Genomic DNA, 22967 nt, shown 5'->3' on the forward strand with positions numbered 1-22967 from the left:
GACGACCTCAGTGTTCTGCACCCGTGTCACAGCTCTGCTAGGACACACACAAGGCATGGGTGAGCTGTGAAGGGGTCTTCTCACTCAGTTTCCTGTGATTACGGGGTCACCCACTGGATGCCACACAAGACTAAGTGGAGAGCTGGTATTCTATTGATAACTGCACCCACGCACACCGAGGCCAGACGATAGTTTCTGAGAGCTGTTTCTTCTACCTCATGAATCCTGGGACTCGAACTCCGGTTGTTAAGCTTGGTGGCCAGGGTGCTTAGCGCTGACCCATCTATCCAGCCCAAGAGTGGGTAGTTCTTACTGGTTCGGGAGATACAGACCAAAGCAACATCCAGTGGTCTAGGAGACCCTTTGGACAACTGTTGCCATGCCACCCATGGTCAATAGGTGTTCTCAAAACAGAGCCACTGCTTTGAGGGTAGAGCCTAGTCATGTGACCTCTCGGTGAACAACACATTCAACTCAGTTACAGATCTGTGGAAAGAGCGCACAGCGATTACTTCTCGCGTTTTCCAAAACCACGATGGCCTGGCAGTTTTCTACAGTCTCTGTACTGGGGGTTACACCTTGGACTCAGTCTCTCAGCCTAACGTCACAGTGACTGGGTATCCTTAGCCAGTCTTGAACACTGAAGCCCCCAATGCCCATCTTCACTCTCTGTAAGATCAGCCTCGGCAGACCTCACGTGTGATGTGTACCTCACGTGTGATGTGTACCTCACGTGTGATGTGTACCTCACGTGTGATGTGTACCTCACGTGTGATGTGTACCTCACGTGTGATGTGTGGTGCTTGTCTTTCTGTCGTTGGCTTATTTCTCTTCGCGTGATTGTCTTCCATGTTTCTCTGCTCTACTAGACATGACAAGAACTTTTTTTTTTATTTTAATGGCAAAGTAGTATTCCGGAAGACAGACAGACAGACAGACAGACAGACAGACACACACACACACACACACACACACACACACACACACACACACACACACTTTCCTTATCCACTCATATGTTGGCAGACATTAGGTTGATTCCGTATCAAAGCTTTTGCCATGTGATTGATGAACAAAGCTATGTCTTTAACAGGTTCACCTCATTTCCTTCACAAACGTACCTGGTCCTGAATGTGTAGCTTGTGTGTCATTCTCTCTGCAGTTCTCTGAAGATGCTGTGCTGTTCTCGTATAGCTGCTGTGATGTTCACCCCACCATTGGGTTCCAGGGTTCCCTCCTCTCACAGCCTTCGGGTTACTTACCTTCAGTCTCATTGGCAGTCAGTGCACCTATCGGGCTAATGTTACGCTCTATTTTAGTTTTGATTTGGTGATTGGAGGTGGTATTCTCTTTTTCTGTATGAAACAGAATGTAAACTGGGCTGATCCAAACTCTGATCCCCCAGCCTCAGCTTCCCAGTGCTGGGTTTAAAGTGGGCTGCTGCTATGCCTGGCTGGTACTGTATTCTTTCCACATACCACTTGGCTGCTAGCCTGTGTGTCTCATTCTTCAGAATATCTATTCATATGCTTAGTGCGCGTGCACGCGTGCGCGCGCGCGTGTGCGTGTGTTGTGTGGCTGCTTGAAAGTCCTTTTCAAAAATAGGATCTGTCCATAGACGTACTGTCAGCGCTGACCCCTGACCCTGGAAGGACACCGACCGCTTCCTCCTGAGTGCTCCAGTTTCTGTGCTGCTTATGGATTGTTGGGTGTTTTCCAGTTATGGTATTTTCCCGATTAATTTAGAAACTGTACAACGCCCTGCTTTTCTTTTAGCAGTTACTATGGTGACCACGAGGGGACATTTTTCATCAGAGAGCATTGTTATTTATGCACTCCCACCGTTTGATATAAGCACAGCTTCAGCACTGCAGACCCACTCCGCTTACAGCCGTTGCTGGCGGGGTTAATTTCCGATGTTTTACGTTCCGCTGCTCTGCCAGTTGTAGGTGGGACCTGCCTCTTTAAGATTAGTGGGGCGTGGTAGCACATATCTGTAATCCCAGCCCTTGGCTCCAGCGTATGCTATCTGAAAATGTATACATGTATGTATATATGTTTCTATCTATCCATCTAGATATCTATCTGCTTTTCTGTCCCTCCTTCCTCTCCCTCCTCCTTTTCCTCAACCTTTTTCTCTGTGACCAGTGTTGCTGTGTAGTTCAGGCTAGCTAGGAACTCTTAATCCTCCTGCCTCTGTTTTTATTTATTTATTTATTTATTTATTTATTTATTTATTTATTTATTTATTTAGATGCAAATGAGGGTGTGTTCTCTGCTTCTGCCGGAAGTGGATTCTGAGCACTGAACCTGTGACCTCAGCTTCCTGGGATGGTTTACCCTCTGAGCCATCTGGCCAGCTCTGCCCTCTTCCTACTCGTTCTGGCTTTCCTTGTAGGTTCTCCTCTGAGGTTGCTTTCCTTCTGTTCAAAGTGCCTCTTTTAGTTTTTTTTCCCCCTTAAAGTGGTTGATTGTGAATTAGATGAGTTTTTGATGAGAACACACTACTTCTATATCTGAATATTAATTTTTCATTACAAAAATATCCTAACTAAACAAAGTGGCAAAGACTGTGAGAGGTTCCCATGCGCTCCTGCTTGGTTTCCTGTGGTGTGCACATGCCGTGGAGTCCCAGCGTGTTCATGGAATTAAACAAGACCAGCAGCGAGGCAGCACTCTAGCTAGTGTATGCATGCCGAGAGCTCCCACGTTGCATTAGGCTCTCCCATCTCCTCCTCTCCTTTAATCTGTCGATCCTCTGTTGTTACTTTTCCCAATCCTGGCCTTTTATTTTGTAGAATTCCCATTAGTTTTGTCTCCTTCCCCAGTGATTTCTCATATGCATACTGCAGCTACACATTTTCCACTAGAGTACCAAAAAGCGATGTGGAACAGGAGGTACTTGCCCTGATTTTATTCTTTTGAAACAGGATCTCATCGTACAGCTCTGGCTGGTCTGGAACTTGTGTACATCAGGCTGACCTCAAACTTGCAGAGATCCACATGCCTGGGCTCCCTGTGCTGGGATTAAAAGTGTATATCACCATATCTGGCAAGGCAACTGCTTTTGATGCACCCTGTGGCTTTTGACTTTGGTTGGCTCCCTCTCCATGGGGAAATAAGCAGTAGCCCTGTAAGGGATAACCTTTGTGTGGGAGATCTTCTGAGGAAATTGCTGTGGAACAAGTGACCCTATGGCTTAGTATTTTGAACACCAAACATTTCTGACATCACATTTTTGGAGTTAGGAATTCGGGAGCAGTGGGAAGCGGTGGTCTGGCTGGAGTCTCTCAGGTTGGGGTTGTTGCCACTCCTGTCAGGGAAGACTTGACTTGGGCTTGAGCACCAGTGTCTAAGACTTCCCAACAGGTGGGTTGAAAACCTTTGTGGTCGAATGACCCTTTCACAGGTGTCAAATGTTAGAAATCCTGCACATCAGACATTTATGTTCCCATCCATAACTGTAGCAAATTAGAGTTGTGAAGTAGCAGTGAAATAATTTTATGGATGGGGGTCAGCACAACATAAGGAGCTGTATTAAAGGGTCACAGTATTTGGAAGGTTGAGAACCGCTGATCTAAGATAACTCCTCACAGGTCACTAGCCATGGCCTTGGCCACTCACTTCTCTGGCAACTTCTGTCCCTCGCCGTGTGATCAGTTTTTGTTTGTCATGTTGAGAGTATTACGTAGCCCACACTGACTCTGAATTCTGTAATGAATACTATATAGCTAAGGGTGACTTTGAGCTTCTGATATTTGTACCTCCACTTCCTGAGTGCTGGGGCTTATGCTGCCTTACCTGGTTTATGTCCTCCTAGGGATCAAATGCAAGGCTTCATGCACGGGCAAGCACTCTCCTGACAGAGCTTCTGTCCTGGTCTGCCATGACACCAGGCAGTCCATCTTTCCAATTCCACCTCTGACAGTACCCCAGGGAGGGCACTGATGGCAGCTTTCCAGAGTCTCTGACCTGGGATACAATGCCTACTTGGGGCCCAACGTCGTAATGTAAGGGTTTGATGCTGGAAGCTACCACACTCTCGTGACGTATTCATGACCCTGTCATCGTTGCAGTTGGCTCTGTTGGAACCCACATCAGCCCTGTTCAGTGTGGGAGAGGATTGTATCATGGCAGGAGCAGAGGTCACCATTCTGTCTTCTGAGTCACCCTTCCCTCCATGTTAACAATAACTGATGATTGCTGTGGAACTCTGTTTCTCAGAACCTGGGAATGAGGGAAGAGCTGTCCATCCCTTCCCAAGCTCTAATCCAGCCTAGCTAGGGCAAGCGCATCACTGGGGGTTTTATAGGCATTGTCTCTCTAGCACATGTGCCCCAGGCTCACTGAACTCACTGTGTAGTGGAGGACCCTGAATTACAGACCTTCCTGCTTCTTCCTTCCCAGTTATGAGCTTATAGGCACAAGCCATCATCCCTCATTGATGTAGTACTGGGCTTATAGGCACAAGCCCCATCCCTCATTGATGTACTACTGGGCTTATAGGCACAAGTCACCATCCCTCATTGATGTAGTACTGGGCTTATAGGCACGAGCCACTGTCCCTCATTGATGCAGTGCTGGGGACCCGAGCCATGTTCCAGGCTCTCCACAGTGTCTTTGATCTATAGGTATTCTACACATCTACACAACTAGATGGCAATTCTTTCCATCATGATTGTTGACGTCTTTCTCTTGCTAAAACAGACCTTTGTCCCACTGTGGTCGTGTAAGTACTCATATAATTTTCAGACATCTATGAATTGTTTGCACTTAAACACTTCTTTTTATCCATGAGTGTGTGTGTATAGATAGATAATGTGTGTCTACAAACATACTGTCTTTTCTAGAGTATTTCAATATGGGACTGGAGAGATGGCTAGCAGCATACACACACACACACACACACACACACACACACACACACACACACACACCAGTGCTATTGCTAGAGTAAACTTACCAGTTTAGTAATGTCAAAACCCACAAGCGCCAGGCTTGGTCATTTCGTGCCCATTCATTCCTGGCTTTACCAGTGAGGTACAACTTTTTAATAGATTTTTTTTTTAAACTATAGCTCTCCACTTCTCTCTCTCTCTTCTCTAATAGAGCAACTGCTCCTCTGACCTCCACATGGGGCATTTGTGTGTACGCACACATGAACAGTATAAACAAAAACAAATGGAATTAAAGGTTGGCCAAATAGAGTGGTGTTGCTTGAAATGGTCATCAAGTTTTTTCTCTCCAAATTGATCTGAAGAGTCACCACTATCCCAATCAAAATTCCAGGCAGCTTTTCTGTCAAGTCTGTCAAGGTGATGGCAAGGGTTTTGTTTTTTATAGAAATGCAAATTTGAGAGATGTTTTAAGAATATTCAAAACTATTTTGAAAGAACAAAGTTGGCACAGTGACACTATCCAATTCTGAATTTTTCTGTAAACACAGACAGAGTAACTGAGATGGCGCATGTCTGTAGAGAGTGAGGCAACATGTCATTGCATGGAATCGGGACTCAGAAATAGATCCTGCTGGCTCCTGTGTTGGGAAGCGTTGCAAAGGTGGTTGGGAAAGCAGAGAGACCTGGCTATTTCTACCAGTGCCAGTGAGCAACTCTGGCGCCCACAGGACAGTGAACCTCAAGGTAGTTCCCACCTGGATATAGCCTGATTGAACCGGATCCTCTGCACACAAATGTAACATGTATAGAAGAACACAATGAGATGACTTCCAGGAAAAGCTTTGAAATAAGAAAGTAACCCAGGTAAAGGCTAAGAACAGATTCCAGATGGAGTGATGTCAGAGCCTGACAGACTCCGAAACATGCCCCAGACCTTAGCACAACCTCGGCCACATCAGAGCCATCATAACCTAGGAGTCCGGCATGGAGACCCCAGCGCCTGCCACAACAAAGACCCAATCCATTATAGGCCACAGTTCTAGAGAGTTCCCTAAATGTACCTACCTTGCTTTCTTGGCTTCTGAAGCTCTGCTTATTGCTAACCGTTCTTGCTAATGGACATGTGTCAAACCAGAATGTGGTTTTTGTGCATAGAGATCTAAGAGCTAGAAGGCTCGGGGCTACGTGGTTTGGTGCAACCAGGAGCTCGTTTGGCGTTAAGTCAGTCTCCGTGTTCTCTGGCGGGGATACCTCACAGGACACAGTGTTCGGAATTGTTAGTGCACAGATTGAAACCACAATATAATAGTGCTTAACATTTAATTATTTGTTTATTTTTCTAGGCCCTCTCAGGCTGGTCTTGAATTTGTTTGTACCTGAGGGTGACCTCGAACTCTTGATTTTCCTGCCTTCCCCAGTGCTGGGCTTATAGGCACGCACCGTCACACCCACAGTCACACCCAGTTTTGAGCCATGCAGAGGACTTAGCCAAGGGCTCTCTGTGTGCTAGGTAAGTCCAGTTATGTAGTAATCTACACTCCAGCTCCTCTCCCTCCTTCAAAAAGAACTTGAGCAGGTCTCATGAGCCCAGGCTGGCTTTGAACTCCAGATATTTCTGCACCCACTTCCCAAGTGTGTGACCACCTCCTTCCTTCTACTGTATTGATTTAATTTGTATATTAGGGCTTTCCCCCTCCCCTCCCCTGTGTGTGTGTGTGTGTGTGTGTGTGTGTGTGTGTGTGTGTGTGTGTATGTGTCTATATCCCTATATCCTTGGAGAATGGCTAGAACTATAGATGCAGCAGCAGATGACGTTAAGGATGTGTAGTACATGCCTTTAATCTTAGCCCTAAGTGGGCAGAAGTGGGCAGATATCTGAGTTCAAGGCCAGCCTGGTCTACTAGTGAGCCAAGGCTACACAGTAAGACCCTGTCTCAAAAAACAAACGGAAGGGAATGTGGAGACCACCTCTCTTACAGTCATAGGCACGCACAAATATAAACTTGGTAAAAAGTGGCACACATGCTCTCAAGACTAGTTAGTCATCTACATACACATGGTAATTTTACCATCATCATTACTACTGATGTTAGGGACTGAACCTAGAGTCTCACACATGCTGTTCATGTGTCCTACCCCCAGCCATCAAATAACTTACACTTACCACTTACTATAGAATTATCAACATACAGGTAGCACTGTGAAATTACCAAAATTATAAAAAAGAAAAAAAAATCAAGTCGCGCTGTTTTTTTTTTTTCCCTTAAGGTTAGGGTGGATGCCCTCTTTTGGTTCAGGATAGCTCTGTGGGTCATCTCTGTCGAGCCCATCGTCTGAGGACTTGCCTCAGAGACGCTGTCTTTTGGCCAAACCTAGGTGATGCGGTGTGAGGAACCCTCCCTACAAGGTGCCTCAGCCTGGGCATCCATGCAAGGAATGTCAGCAGAGTGCACAGTGTGGACCTTTGGCAAGCTCAGGAACCCATGCGGTTTCAGGCTGATGAGAATTGTGCAAGTATGACAACCTTCCCCTGGAAACTGGCAACACTCGGGACTTGATACCTGCCAGGTACCCTGAGCCTCTGCACACACACCCTTACCTGATCTGAGTTCCTGCAGCAGCCCAGGGAGCCGCGCCCTGCGAAGCACGCAGCGGCGGCCACAGCGCCCCCTGGTGGGGATGCTGCGCACCGGCCGGCGTAGGACGCAGCCTCTGCAGGCAACCAAGGTCCTCTGCGCGTGCGTGCGCCCCGCTTGATTTTTGCTTTCAGAGAAAAAAGTAGAACTAGGTTTGGTTCACAGCAAGTTTCAAGCCCGTTGGATCTTGAGACATTCTGATACTGTCGCACCCTGGTCTAGTGACGTTGGTTACATGGGTGGGAAGGGCGGAATCTTCTCCCAGCAAGTCAGGGAGGGTAATGAGGTTTTTTGTCGTCCCCCCCCTCCCCCCCGGAACTGGGGTCAGAACCTAGGGCCTTGCGCTTGCTAGGCAAGCGCTCTACCACTGAGCTAAATCCCCAACCCCGGTAATGAGGTTTTTAGGGTGACACTGGCTTACGGTTCAGGTCGAGCCATTTCTGTTACCCCAAACTTTTAACATCACCTCCTAGTCCTTACACTTTTTACTAGCCTTCCAAGCCATCCTTTTTTTAAAAAAAACTTAATTGTATTATTTTACGTGTATAGGTGTTTTGTTTGTGTATGCCTGCATCATGTGCCTAGATGCCCGCAGTCAGAATTGGGTAACGGATTCCCTGGAACAAGAGTTACAAACATTTGTGAGACTAGGAATTTTACCCAGATCCTCTGAAAGAGCTTTTCCGACGCACAGCGGACACTGACTGAGGTGGCTATGCCCTACTGGAACTTCACAGCTACTCCAGTCTGACAGTCTTCCAGGATCTCCACGGGGCAATGAGGCAGGAAATTTATGGCTTGGCCTGATTAATGGGCCAAGCAGTTAGGAGTTGGTTGCCAGGCTAGTCGCATAATTTAACGTTTCCAGGCAGGAGAAGAGGCCTCTAACTCACACCTTTCAAGGGCTCTGGGAGCAGGAGGTGCAGGGGATCATTGAGACATCTATGCTCCTCCAAGCCCTGGTGTCCTCCTGTGTCGCCTCCCACTGCAGCCACAGAACAAGCTATCTGAATGAGTCCACACAGGAAAAGGTAAGAAAGACATCGCTTTCCAGCCGGTGCTTCCTTGGTTTCTCGCCAGTGGGGCTTGGTATATACTCGACAAGCTCTCACTCTGCTCCCAGCCCAGGGAAGTGGAATCTCCCCAGGAAAGCAGTTTTCAGGGGTGGGGGTGGGGGCAGCAGACAAAGTGTCTACTTTGAAAGGCAGGAGTGACAGAAGAGACACAGTTCTTTCCCATGGAGTTATGCAGTTAGACTCCTCCCCCTACCTCCCCTCCCCGCAGCCCCCTTCCAGTGAAGTCTGAACAGATTGTCTTGGGGGCTTGAAAGTCTGTATTTTTTTTTTTTTTTTTGCATTTATGACAATCATGTTTTAGTGTTTTCCAGCATCTGGAACTAAGATTTGTTTTATATGCTTTATCTCAAATTCTAACTATTTGAGTATTTGGGCTGCCTTCATCTTCCTGCAACTGAGTAACGACTGTCCCTGACAGGGTCCCTCCCTTTTTCCGTTCCTCTCCCCTATCTTTTACACATGACTTCTAGCCTGGGCTGATCCTCAGCCTCAGCCCCTGTTCCTCTTATTCTTTACACTTTAAAATAATCTGTAAACGGCGTCTGGAGACTTAATATGACTTACCAACCCTTCCTTAAAAATGAACCCATCCAAGGCTAGGTTGTGCAATGGGTAGAGGTGCTTTTTGCAAACCTGAAGATCTGAGCTCTATCCCCGAGATACTCATGGAAGAAGGGGAAAATGGACTCCTTCTACTTGCCCTCTGACCTACACACACACACACACACACACACACACACACACACACACACACACACACACAGATGCAAAGAAATGAACCCCTCTGTCACATAATGGATAGAACTGGCAGTTTCAGGTCGGTCCTCCCTTATTAAAACATTCCCAAATGCAAACATTTTATATAGAATTAAAAGTAGACTCGAAGGACGTTGATTGCTTTTTTGGATAAAATTCCCAGACATAACACACTCTCCTTCAGAAGAATGCAGTGTTGGTCTTTCCCAGCCATGACTTCCCTGCTTTCTTACTTTTGTGCTCTGAGAAGCTGATCCAGGCACCCCGAAGTCAGTGGAGGAAGAGGGGGGCAAGCTACAGGCGGCAGAGAAAGAGCAGCTGGACAGAGGCTGAGGGAGAGCTGTTAGCAAGAGTTTTCGTGTTGCCCCAGGAGGGTCCTGTGCTGGGCCTGGGGCTTGTGCTGATAACCACTGCCTCTTAGCGCCTGCTAAGAAGCCCACCATTGCCTCCTGCTGAGAATCTTGGGACTGACGTAGAAACAGTAGAATAGAAAAGTGAGAAGGGTTTTCTCGTTTCTGTATTTCACTCTATTCACTTCCTATGTGTTTTAAGTTTTGATTTAAATTTTTATTATGTGTCTCTGTGTAGGTATATACATGAGAGTGCAGTGTTCCCAGAGGCCATGAGAGTGTGTTGTAACTCCTGGAGCTGGAAGTTACAAGCCGTTGTGTGTAGGCATACATTTTTTTCCAACCCACTTTAATAAAGGTTCAAACTCCCCTCTAGCCTACCACCCATCAGAGGTAGAGGAAAAGAAAGGTTATTAGACATGGAGGAAATAGACCTGTTTAGAAATAGTTTTTTTGGGGGGTGAGTCCAGTTTTCGTTGTCAGGATATTGGCAGTCCATAGCAGTAGCAAACAGTAGCATTCAGTAGCAAACACCAAATACGAATCAGCAGCTGCAGTCCAGTCCTCTTGGGAGCACCACACACGAACCAGCAAGGGCGGTTCAATCCAGAAGAAACTGTAAGGCTTGCCCACTGGCCGGAGGCCTCAAGGTGGCAAGAAGTCGCAGGAGCCTGAGTTCTTTGGTGAGTTTCTCTCTATGACTGTGTATAAGGAGAGCCAATGCTCACCCGCCATTAGTGAAGAATAGCAAACCAGTGCTCCAGCTCCCGCTGTCTGTTTATATCACCATCAAATGTCTGCTCCAGCAAAACAGCCTTTCAGCTGTGTGCCCCAGCAAAACCTCATTTGACATAACTGACTTCCCGAGGAAACCAGAAGGTTCCGCTTCAGTTGTGAGCCATCTGACATGGGTGCTGGGAACGGAGTGAGTTGGGTCTGACTAGGGTGGCCCCTGGTTAGTGTCCTCTCATGGTGCACTCTGCCTTCCTGTGACAAGCCCACAGTCCCTCTAGACATTGTCACTCTGGCTCTGGCCTTGTAGTTGGTCTGACCCCTGCCTAAGGACATACTAGTGAATCTGTGGCCATGGTGTCAGGGACTGCTAGGGTCCCTAAGCCTCTTTTAGGGTGTGTGGTGTCTGAATGCTTCATTCATAATAATACTAAGGCTGTTCGACCTTCTTCCCTCCCGAACATTTTTTTTCCATGACTTGTGACAGAGGCTCTCGAATGCCACATAATGTCAAACTTCAAGCTTTTCTTCTGGAAAATGTAGTATTTTTCATAAGAATGTCATGTATATGGACGCTGATTTTTTTTTTTTAAATTTAAACAGTTTCTCAGTTCCAATATGGTGAAGATTGAGCGCCATCTCTCATGTAAACCAAAGCTCCCCGGCGTCTTTGAAGGAGGCCCTGAGCCTGAGTTTCTCTGCTTTCCCTCTGCAGACCTTACGCCCAACCTGGCAGAAAGAAAAGGAATCATGTGAACGTCACATTTGGCCTGGGCTCAGAGTGAAGGGCTCAGCGGGTCTGCGCTCTGGGCTTGCTTGGACTCCACAGTAGAGCGATCTCATTGGCGTGAAGCCTTGATGATCCCCTGCTCTGACTCCCTTGGGTCCTTTCAAGACACTCTGCTTAACAGATCCTGTGACATACCGGGGAGACACACACGATGTGCTATACGCAACGTGAAGCAGAACAAACGGCCCAAGGTGAGACTATTTGTATAGCAATAGACAGTAACAGGGTAGGGCGGTCCTAACCCAGTATGCTTGGTGTCTCTGTAGAAATGGGACTAGAGCTGCCTGGAAGAGCTTGTGTGGAGAGGAGGCAGACATCGGGGTGCAGCTCCAATCCAGGAACTAAAACTTGGCAGTGACCTGGCCTAGATGGTGGGTCTGGTGTCTCGGAGGGCATGCCCCTGCTGATAAGTCAAGTCAGATCTGAAGCCCCCAGAACTGTTAAAGGGGACAATTCTGTTACTTAAATCCTGAGACCAGGAAGCCAGTGTCGATGCTGGTCTTGCCTGCCACAGAGAAGTTCTCGTTGGAGAGGTTGTCTGTTAGTCCCACTCCTTCCTGTGCAGGGAAGGACAGCCTTCAGATGGCGTTGGTGGGAATGCTTTCAGCCCAATGCCCGGAAGACTATTGGAAGCTTCTTCCTAGGCTGTGGGCTAACTCTGACACAGCCCGGCCAGCTCTAGAGAGCTGATTTACACAGATCTCATGATCCGTCCCCACAGAGCTACCATGATAGCCTGGGTCACGGCTCTGGGAGGCTGCAGGCCAACCAGGGGCAAGCCTTACCCTTAACTCTGGGAGCTCATAAGTGGGACATAGTTCCAAACTCTGCATCACCGTTTGTGTAGCTTTGTGGGGAGGTCCTTCAAAGGCACCCCCGAGTCTTTGTGTGCCGGCTGCAAACAAGTTATTCTGTGCCCGCAAGGCTGTGCTGGAAGGAGTGCTAGTGTTTTATGGCTGGTATCCTGGAGGACTGTTGGGTTGGGGGAGAAGATGAGTTTAACAATAGAAAGCTGAAATTAGCCAAGCATGGGTTTGTTCTAGAAGGCATCAATTACCACAGCAACCACACGCCCCAGATTCTCCAGGGCAGGCTCAGTTAGTGAATTCTGACTTGTTTCAGAAAATAGGCTCTGGGGAGTGTCTACTGGGATTTAACATTACACAGATCTGTGTTGCCACTGACACCTCCATTCATAGCTGCAAACAAACTCCATGTCATGACTCTGACTTTTGTTATGGGAAAAAAAAATAGTCATTCCGGCCTGATCCCCTGGGCTGTGGTCCTGTCCTGTGGTTGAGAACCAGTCTCGAAGAATTAGGAAGGTGTTTGTTGAATGCAGGGCTCTGGAAGTCTAAGGTGGGAGGCCCCCCTAAGTTTTTGGCCTAAGGTTTTGTAGGATATAAACCGGAGGAGTTAGCTGTCTAGGCTCTACTGTACTTGGTTCAGACTGCGTTCCAGAGGGCTGCAGGGCACAGGCGTGTGACCCGCTCTTTCTTCTGTGTCAGGCATGCAGGTGCTGCTTGGTGTGTGCTGAAAGGGTGCATCAGGGTCTGAAGGACCAGAGAGATGGAGCGCTCCCATGAGGGACACAGGGAGCTGCTGCTGTCAGCCGGAAACTCAGGGATACGTCTAGGGCCGAGAAACTCATTTCCCATTTTCTGCAGATGACATAGAGACCAAGAATCTAGGAATCAAGGACTGTGAAGGCGGGGGAACCTCCCTGCACTGATGGATGGCCACTTTAGCATTAGAAATCGATATTCTCCTCACTTTAACTTTTGCTGCAAATATTTGCGGTTTTGCATTTAGAAGGGGAAAGGGACATTTGATCCGGGCACGGCTCTCACGCCTTTGGGGTTGAGTGGCCCTTTCATAGTGGTCTCCAGGACCATCGGAAAACAAATATTTACATTCTGATTCATAGCAGTAGCAAAACTACAGTTATAAAGTAGCAACGAAAATAACTTTATGATTGGGGGTCACACAATGCAAGGGACTGTATTAAAGGGCCGCAGGGTTGGGAAAGTTGAGAACCACTGCTCTAGGGAATTAAAAACAATTATTAAAACTTTTATACAGTATATTTTGATTACTTTATTCCTCTCCCTCAACTTCTCCCAGATCCTCTCCACCTCCCACCCAACCAACCGCATGTTTTCTCTTTCTTTAAAAATAACCCTGGGGTTGGGGATTTAGCTCAGTGGTAGAGTGCTTGCCTAGCAAGCTCAAGGCCCTGGGTTCTGTCCCCAGCTCCAAAATAAAAGAAAAAAAAATAACCCCACCCAAGTAAAACAACATACAAAAAAAGTAAAAAACAAAACAAAACAAAATCCCCTCCCCCCTCAAAAAAAAAAACAACCCAATAAGGAAAAAATACCCAAACAACAATATTCAACACATAAAACATGGAAGTCTGTTTTGCCTTGGCCAAGTACTCCTAGGCAAGGGGTCTGCCCTGGAGTGTGGTTGATGTAGCCACTGTCACTCCTTTGAGGACCCCTTCCTACCCCCCTCCCCCCCAGAGCTGGGGACCGAATCCAGGGCTTTGCATTTGCTAGGCAAGCGCTCTACCACTGAGCTAAATCCCCAACCCCTTGAGGACCCTTCTCAACACCTATCACTTGAGATAGCTTCCTGGTCAGGGCGGGGCTTTCGGCTCAGGGGCGGGGCTTTCAGCTCAGGGGCGGGACTTCGGTTCACTTCCCCTCTTAGTGTTGGGACCCGGTCTGGCTTGACTCCTGTGCAGGGTTTCCGTGAACTGTGCTGTCTGAGTTCACATGTGCATCGGTTCTGCTGTGTCTGGAAGATGCTGGTTTTTTGGGAGTCAGCCTCTTGCTCTTCCACTCTTTCTGTCTTTTCCTCTGAGTAGATCCCTGGGCTTTGAGGGAAAGGAGTCTGATGAAGACATCCCAGTTAGGGCGGAGTGCTCTGGTCTCTCCCTCTCCGCACACTGCCCGGTGGTGTATTAGTCACCATCTGCTGCAAGAGGAAGCTTCTCTGACCTTAGTGGCAGCTGTCTGATCCGGGGACTTTTGATAGGCGTGTTGGAAATAAGAGCTAAAATAATGATGGACTCAGTCTACCAGGAAAGTTGGCCTGACATAAGCCCTTGCTTCCCAAGCATCCTATCTACTTCCTTTCATTAGGAGCCTTCAGACGGCTGCCTATGTCCTCTCCACTTCGGGAGGCAGCATCTTCACACACTAATGTCTGAGGTTATTAAAGTGTGCTCTGTGGGCCACCAAGCACCGGCAGCTGCAGAGGCCTGTGAAGTACGGCATCCCAGGCCCTCTTCTGATGGGCCACATGGGTTTAGATTTCTGGGCGGAGGAATGTAGGGAATCTGCATTTGCTATCGTACATAACTCCTTGATTTGTGTGTGTGTGTATGTGTGTGTGTGTGTGTGTGTGTGTGTGTGTGTGTGTGTGTGCGCACGCGCACGCGCGCGCGCACGCAGCATCTTAACAAGTGGAGCTGAGCTCCGAGCCTCCCCCCTCCCCTGCAGTCCCTAAATGGGGAATATTATTTTCAGAGCTCTGAGGGGATACGTCTGAATTCCTTCGGTCTGAGTGGCGTGGCCATGTGTGTGTGTCTTTATAAGGCCAGGGCACTGACAAAAGATAACCACAGGTGGATTCGGCGTGCTGCTTCTAAAGATAGCAACGTCAAATCCTGCGGATGACTCTGTAGGCCTGAATGTGTTCTCAGCTGCACAGCCTTATATAGAGAGGCGAGGCCCCAGGATGGATCTGTGGACGCGCGCTCTGAAGCTCCCGGGCTCTCAGAACTGAGATACGTCGTTCTCAGCAGCTGACGCCGTATGCTGTGACTATCTTTGGAGCAGGCCCAGGCATGTTTAGTGCACAGCTGACGGGTGTTTGTGGACAGCTGAACTGTTACTGTTGCCAACATCTGGAGTGGATGAGATGGGAAGGGAGACCCGCAGTGATTCTGGGTTCTGGGGAAGATGGAGCAGTGATGGTGTGGTAGATAGGTTAGTGGGTGAGCCAGGGATGGTGTGTGTGGTAGATAGGTTGGATGGGTCATGCTGGGCAACCACCCTACCATGCTCTAACGTTGTGTTCTCGACGCCGGTGTCCTATCCTTTATTTTATTCAAAGCACTCCTGCCCCTCTGGTGTAAATGTCTGTGTGTTTTGGTTTGACTCTCAAACGCTCAGAAGTTAAAGGCTTTAGCACCAGCCTGGAGCACTGGTGAGGGCACTGGTGAGGGGCTCTGGTACTTTCAGGAGGTGCGGCCCCATAGAAGGCCTGCGATGCTTCTGGAACTCCCACCCAGAGCCCGCTGGCTGTGCCTTCCATAGGGCCCTGCTGTCTTTTGGGAAAGGCACACACAGCATGGGCTGGGGTTTAGCAGGAAAGCGGGTGGGAGAGGAGAGAGGGGAGAGGAGGGAGGGGAGGGGAGGGGAGGGGAGGGGAGAGGAGAGGAGAGGAGAGGAGAGGAGAGGAGAGGAGAGGAGAGGAGAGGAGAGGAGAGGAGAGGAGAGGAGAGGAGAGGAGAGGAGAGGAGAGGAGAGGAGAGGAGAGGAGAGGAGAGGAGAGGAGAGGAGAGGAGAGGAGAGAGAGGTAAAGACAGGCGCAGATCGCAGATCAAGAGAAAGCATACCTAGGGCTGACTGACTCAGCGATCACCTGGGAGATGGGTCTCTGCGTGCACCTGAGGGGATTCTTGATTACGCTCACACAGAGAGCGAAGCCCACATTTTAACTGTGGGTGAGACCGTTCCCTAGGCAGAGGAGATTGGACTGTATTAAATGGAGAACAATATTAGATGTTCCTTCTTCCGTTTCCGGACTGTGGGTGCCCTGTGACCAGATGCCTCGAGCTCTTGCTGCTGTGGCTCCCTGCCTATGGACCCTCCTTGAACTGAACTTCGGGGAGAGGAAACTTTCCCTCTGGAATCTTTTTTTTTTTTTTTGCATGGTGTTGTAACTAAGGTAGACACCGCGGCTGGCTCTACTTCCTTACTTGTGACTAGTGCAGAGCTAAACTTTGTGCAAGTGTCTCCGAGACAGGGCACGCGTGCTCTGGGTGTCTGCCCAGGGGTGGCAGCGGGTCATGTGGTAGTTCTATTTTTAGCTTTTTGAGGACGCTTCACACTGATTCCACAGCGGGTGCACCAGCTTAACCCTTTACCCACTCTGCGCCCGGCCTCTTCCTCCATAGCTCCAGCAGCATTTAATGTTATTGCCTTCCCTGATTTTAGCCATTCTGACGGGAGAGAGACATAAACCTGAAGTTAGCTTTGATTTGCGTTCCCCTGATGGCTAAGGATACTGAACACTTGGAAATATTCATTGACTGTATTTCTTCTTTTGAAAACATTCTGTTAAGTTCGTTAGCTGGTTTACTGGCTGGAAGGTTGGTTTGTGTGTTTAATTTTTAAAGCTCTTTATGTTAATCACGAGTCTGGAGTCTAGCTGGCAAAGGTATTCTTCCGCTGTGTAGGCTGACTCTCTACCCTTTGTTGTGAGAAGTTTAACACAATCCCAACTTAATTATTGTGGTTCTTTCAGGGAGGGAGGAAGGAAGGGGAGGGGAGAGGGAGGGGGAGAGAGGGAGGGGGAGAGAAGGAGAGGGAGAGAGGGAGGGAGAGAATATGCATGTAGGTCACAAAAGGAGTTCTTAAGCAGTGGTGGGCAGAGGGGTCTAGAACTCATGTGACATGCGACCATAAAGGGTTACTGGGAGGAGGAAGAGGCCATCATGAGGTGAGCAGGGAACAGGGGAAGCCGGGATGAGAATCAACAGAAAATGAAGCATGTACAGAAATGCCACACTGAAATCCATTACTTCCTGTGTGTGCTGGGTCACACTTAACCCAACTGTCAACTTAACCCAAGCTAAAGTCATCTGAGAGGAGGGAGCCTCAATTAAGAAAATGCCTCCATAAGGTCAGGCTGAAGAGAAGACTGTAGAACATTTTCTTAATTAGTGACTGTCTTAGTTAGGGTTTCTACTGCTGCAAAGAGACACCATGACCTGACCACAGCAGCTCTTATAATGGAAGACATTTAATTGGCGCTGGCTTACAGTTCAGAGGTTCAGTTCATTATTGTCATGGTGGGAAGTTTGGCAGCATCCAGGCAGGCATGGTGCAGGAGGAGCTGAGAGTTCTACACCTTCATCTGAAGGCAGCAGCAGGAAATTGTGAGCCACACTGGGTGTATCTTGAGACCTCAAAGCTCTCCCCCACAGTGACACGCTTCCTCCAACAAGGCCACACCTCCTAATAGAGCCACTTCCTATGGGCCAAGCATTCAAACATACGAGTCTATGGGGCCATACCTATTCAAATCACCACAGTGACCAATGCAGAAGGGCCCAGACCATTATGAGTGGGCCACCCCTGGGCTGGTGGTTCTGGGTTCTATAAGAGACTGGATAAGACACAGGGAGCAAGCCAGTAAGCAGCACCCCTTCATGGCCTCTGCTCCTGCCTCCAGTTCTTGCCCTGTTTGCGTTCCTGCCCTGACTTGCTTTTTGGTCACAGTGTCTCACTGCTGCAATAGAAACCCTAAGAGACTATGCAAATTTAAACATCATTAAGAAGGAACACAGAGGCTTCTGCCAGTGCGAAGTTCCAGTGGCACTTTTCAAAGACAGCAGGAAGCAGGTACCATTTTGTAAGGTGCTGTGGCAAAATTCCAGAAGAACAGGAGGCTGGAAATACCACTATGGCCCATGTTGGAAATCTGAGTCCACACAACAGGTTTTTTTTCCCCCTCCTCAAATAAAAACATTGTGTTCTTAAAAATAGCTATTAGTGGGTGTCTTAGTTTGGCTTTTACTGCTGTGAACAGACCCCATGACCAAGGCAACTCTTATAAAGACATTTAATTGTGTCTGGCTTTCAGGTTCAGAGGTTCAGTCCAGTGTCTTCAAGGCGGGAACATGGCAGTGTCCAGGCAGGCATGGTGCAGGTGGAGCTATGAGTTCTACATTTTCATCTGAAGGCTTCTAGCAGAATACTTGCTCCCAGGAAGCTAGGATCAGGTTCTTAAAGTCCATACTTACAGTGACACACCCACTCTAGCAAGGTCATACCTACTCCAACAAGGCCACGCCTACCCTAACAAGGCCACGCCTACTCCAACAAGGCCACACCCACTCCAATAGAGCCATACCCACTCCAACAAGGCCATACCCACTCTAACAAGGCCATACCCACTCTAACAAGGTCATACCCACTCCAACAAGGCCACACCCACTCCAACAGAGCCATACCTACTCCAATAAGGCCACACCCACTCCAACAGAGCCATACCTACTCCAATAAGGCCACACCCACTCCAACAGAGCCATACCCGCTCCAACAAGGCCACACCTCCTAATAGTGCCAGACCCTGGGCCAAACATATACAAACCATGATAGTGGGATAAAAGGCCATTTGTGTTCCGCTCACTACTTCCCCAAACGCATCCCATCTCTCTCCCAGAGGACAGTGTCATCTTTATCATAGGACTTTGGGAGCGTCTCTCTCTCATTACCACCCACTGGCATTTTCATTTTATAAGATCTTATACATTTGCATATAACTAGAAAATATAGGAAAAAAAAGAATGTTTTTGATAGGAAGACTGTATGAAAAAGGCCAATGTTGAAGGTTTGGCCTCTGATGTTGCGTTTGGAGGCGGGGCTTCCGGGAGGTAAGGGGTAGCCAGGGCTTGGACACATCAGTGGATTAACCATACTTTAATAGACTCTTTCCAGGCCGTGGAGACTGTGGGGGCGGGGCTTCAGTGGAGGGAGTGGCTCACAGAGAATGTGCCTTGAAGGGTGTATTTTGTCCCTGGGCCCCCACTTCTTCCTGGATGCTGTGAGTTCTTAGCTGTGCTCTGCCACTGTGGTGGTTTGCCTAGCCATACGCCTGAAAGCAATGGAGTTAGCCAACCATGGACAGAAGCCTGAGACCACGACCAGAACAAACCATTCCACCAGTTAGTTGACTCGTTATTAGTGTCTAAACACGGTCTTTTCTCCCCGAGGGTACATGCAGAAGCAACTGAAGTCCTCAGTCATTGTTTCAAACCCCTGGGAAAACTTAAGGGTCTGTCAACAAGACAGCTGTTGTCAGGAACGTGGCCATCTGAATGGTAATCCCATCAGCCCCAACTCTTGCCTCACTGCTCTCAGCTCCAAAAACATTCCTTAAGAAGCAACACTATTCATAATTTGGTATTAGTAACATCCTATTACTAATATTTTGTTGGCCCAAATCAGTATCAAGCCCAAACCTCGGATTTGGTGGAAAGGAAGCGTAACATTCCCTATATTCTGTAGGACAGTCAGTGGTGTCGCCATCTCTTCATATCTGAGTCCCATAGCCTTGGGTTTAACCATGCCCACACCAAAAATATCTGACAATTGTTTTTAGAGTATTTTATTTTATGTGTGTTTGCCTGCAGGTTTTCTCTGGTGCCTAAAGAGGCCAGAGCAGGCCATCGGATCCCCTGGAACTACAGCTACAGACAGTTGTGAGCTGCCATGTGGGTGCTTGGAATGAAACCTGGGTTCTCTGGAAGAACAGCCAGTGCTTTTAATTACTGGGCCATCTCTGCAGCCCCAAGAAGTTTTGGGGGTGTAACTCAGTGGTAGAAAGCTGACTGATGTAGCTTCCTACTGCCACCGCTGCCACCGCCACCACCGCCACCACCACCACCACCACCACCACCACCACCACCACCATCACCACCACCACCACCGCAGGTTTGAATAGATACAGGGTTTGCTACCACAGGGTAATTACTGCTATGAGCACTATTGCATTCACTGTAAGCAACTTTGAGATCGTCTGAAGTACACAGGAGGACGTGTAGATTTATGGTGAACACTGCGCCACTTCATGCAAGGATTTGGATATCTCAACTTTGGTCTGCTGCTGCAGGGGTCCTAATCTCCCAGGGATGGGAAGACGCCTCTACAGAAAATACTGAACACATCAAAAGGAGAGGGGTTGACTTCAAGCCAGGGGCACTCAATGCTCTGTGATGACCCCTTCTGGGTGCCTCTGAAGAGTCAGGGGATGCTTGCTTGGGCTTCATCTTCCCTCCTCCAAATCCACTGGGTGCAAGGGTGCAAACTCTCAACGCAGGACCCAGTAACAGCGCCCAGTCAGGCACAAGGAGGGGGGTCAACGGTTGTCGCCTGGACTGGGGACCAAGTATGCAGTCTACCTCTAACAAATGCTTAAGAGCACAAGGCGAACCCATGCCCTCTGACCTCAAGGTCACTTAGGACCAGGGAGGGGTATGCAGGTAAGGCGGATGTTGCTACATGGCTGAGATGTACCGGTCTAGGTGGGGGCAGGGCAAGGTCTCATCCTTCTGAGCATCGCTCCTGGGGTACAGTTGCAAAACACCCTGCGAGTTGGGCGATGAGAGATACCCGGGGCTGGGCACAGGCAGACCTCAAACGGAAGAGACCGGCTAGTCCTGTTCCCATGACAACAGTTCGCAACTCCCATTGGTTGGCTTTCGGATTAGCAGTGTCCGAGGGCAGAGTGCTCGCAGTGCAAGGTGGGTGCAGGTCTCCTTCCGGAGAAGTCTGCAACAATCTCCGCCCAGGCCTCCCTGCAGAGTCCCCAAGGCCTTGTTCCCTTGAGGATGTTGATGGGACTTGAGTGGCCTCATCAGGGCTCCCAGGATTGACCTGCGGAGAAACTCTAGTGTCTTCTCCAGGAACGCTGCTGTTTCCTCCCCGGAAGAAGGCGGAAGGCTGATGCTGTCCTAGTTCCTGCGTGAGTGCGAGTGCGTGTCTGGGAAGTCACGTGTGCATCTTGACGTCACACCCGGCGAATTAAGGATTCCTCCCAGCTTCCTCCCACAGTCTGCTTGTTACGTCAGTAGTCCAGAAGGTCGCTTGCTTAGAAGGCTCCCTGCCCAGAGGGCGCCTGGAAATGGAGGAGGGTGTGGGTCACCAGCAAATGGTGCACCTGCTCCTCTTTGCCACGCCCATGCCCTCAGCTCCTTTGGGCTGTTTCATCTCCTTTAGCCCCAGAGGACAGAGATTGAAGAGGCGACATAGCTCGTATTCCAATCCAAATCTTTCCCATCCCAGAATTCAGACTTTCCCATAGTCCAGCCTTACCGTTTATCGAGTTAGAGCGATGAGCTCCTTGAAGCCAAAGCTAACCGCTTTGCTGTAGGCATTCACCTACCCTGGCCTTGTAGGCACAGTGTACTTGGTTGATGCAGGGGCTGGGGGTGGGGGGACTGGCTCAGGACAAGCATGGGCACTCACCAAAGAGTAAGGCTTGCTTCCAGTGTGTTCTGGCTTCAGGTGTTAATCTGTCCTTCAAGCTTGTTGACATCACCTGTTGTCATGTGGGTATTCTGAGCTCAGCAGCTCCCTGAGCTTGTCCCTGAGCTCACCTCTCTACACGCACACGCACAGGCACACACACATGCACATACACTCACACACTTCACCCGCATTGCAGCCTAGGTTGTTGAGGCACCCTCCTTCCCCCCCCCCCCATAGCCAGTGTTGGCTAAATTCCATCTATCTTCCCCCTCAGGATGCTTTTATTTTCGGTGCCTTTCCAGCCCTTGTCCTATGACACTTGGGTCTTTGCAGCGGTCAGCAATTACCTCTCTCTGCTCACCCGTGAGCTAACTTCTGCCTTCCTGGTCATATCTGCCAGTCATCAAACCTGCCCTTTGCATAGTATGTGCATATACAGGAGACCAGACACAAATTTCACCCTTCACCTGATTCAAGACAGGGTGTCTCTACCTTCACTGCCAGCATGTTCTAGAGCATGGGTTCTCAACCTGTGGGTCTCAACTCGCTTGGTGAGCGCATATCCGATATCCTGTATATTCATAACCTGCATATCAGACATTTACATTGCAGTATCATTCATACCAGTAGCAAGATTGTAGTTATGAAGTAGCAACAAGATAATTACTTTATGGTTGGGGGCCACTACAATAGGAGGAACTGTAAAGTGTTAGATTGAGAATGCTGTTCTGGAGAACCCCCTATCTGCCTCTTACCTCCAGCACTGTACCGGGCTGCAGATGCCTCATCTGCTCCAGGCACTTGCATGAGATTTTGGGATCTGAACTCGGGCTGGCAGGCCCCCCTCACAAGCATGTTACCCATTGCTCTATCTCCCCACCCAGGGTGGGCTTTTGACTCCTGCCTCTGTTCCTTGGCTTTCCCATCCAGTCCCTGTTCATCTAAATGACAGGTAGTCTTATGATATGCTAAAAAATTTAAATATGTATATTTCAATTAGCTCTATTTACATATAGTGAAACACATCCATTTTAAGGTTTGATGGGTTTGATACATGGATGTACCTATGTACCTATTGAACTGACACAGAATGTCCTGTCAGCTGTCTCAGGTCTCTCAGGGATCCCTTTATCCTTTCTCAGTTTAGCTTTCTCTGCCCACACATCCAGAAACCAGTATGATTTCTGCTAAGGCAGTGAAGTTCTGCTGTAGGTTTGGGTAAATAAGACCATTTAGTATCTCTCTTCCTTTTGTAAAATAAATTATTTTTAAAATAAAAAGTATCCTATTTTCTGTATGTGGGTGCTTTTCGGGCATGTATCTGTGCACTTGTGTAGAGGCAAGAAGGGTATTGGAGCCCTTGGAATCAGGGTTCTGGATGATTGTAAGCTGTTGTGTGGGTGCTGGGAATCAAGCCTGGGTCCTCTAAACTGCAGAGCCATCTCTCCAGCCCTAAGG

The 22967-nt window shown here is 48.6% G+C and overlaps 1 long non-coding RNA gene across 1 annotated transcript; it reads left to right on the plus strand.

Moving 5' to 3' along the window:
* The first annotated feature begins 7722 nt into the window (after positions 1 to 7722).
* LOC148002554 (uncharacterized) lies at positions 7723 to 22789 on the plus strand. The gene is made up of 3 exons (XR_015633352.1): positions 7723 to 8565; positions 11164 to 11429; positions 19673 to 22789. It is a non-coding gene; the product is annotated as an uncharacterized LOC148002554 (long non-coding RNA).
* The last annotated feature ends 178 nt before the right edge of the window (positions 22790 to 22967 follow it).

The sequence above is a fragment of the Rattus norvegicus genome, chromosome 11 (assembly GCF_021556685.1).
Source record: "Rattus norvegicus strain SHRSP/BbbUtx chromosome 11, alternate assembly SHRSP_T2T, whole genome shotgun sequence".
NCBI lineage: Eukaryota > Metazoa > Chordata > Mammalia > Rodentia > Muridae > Rattus > Rattus norvegicus.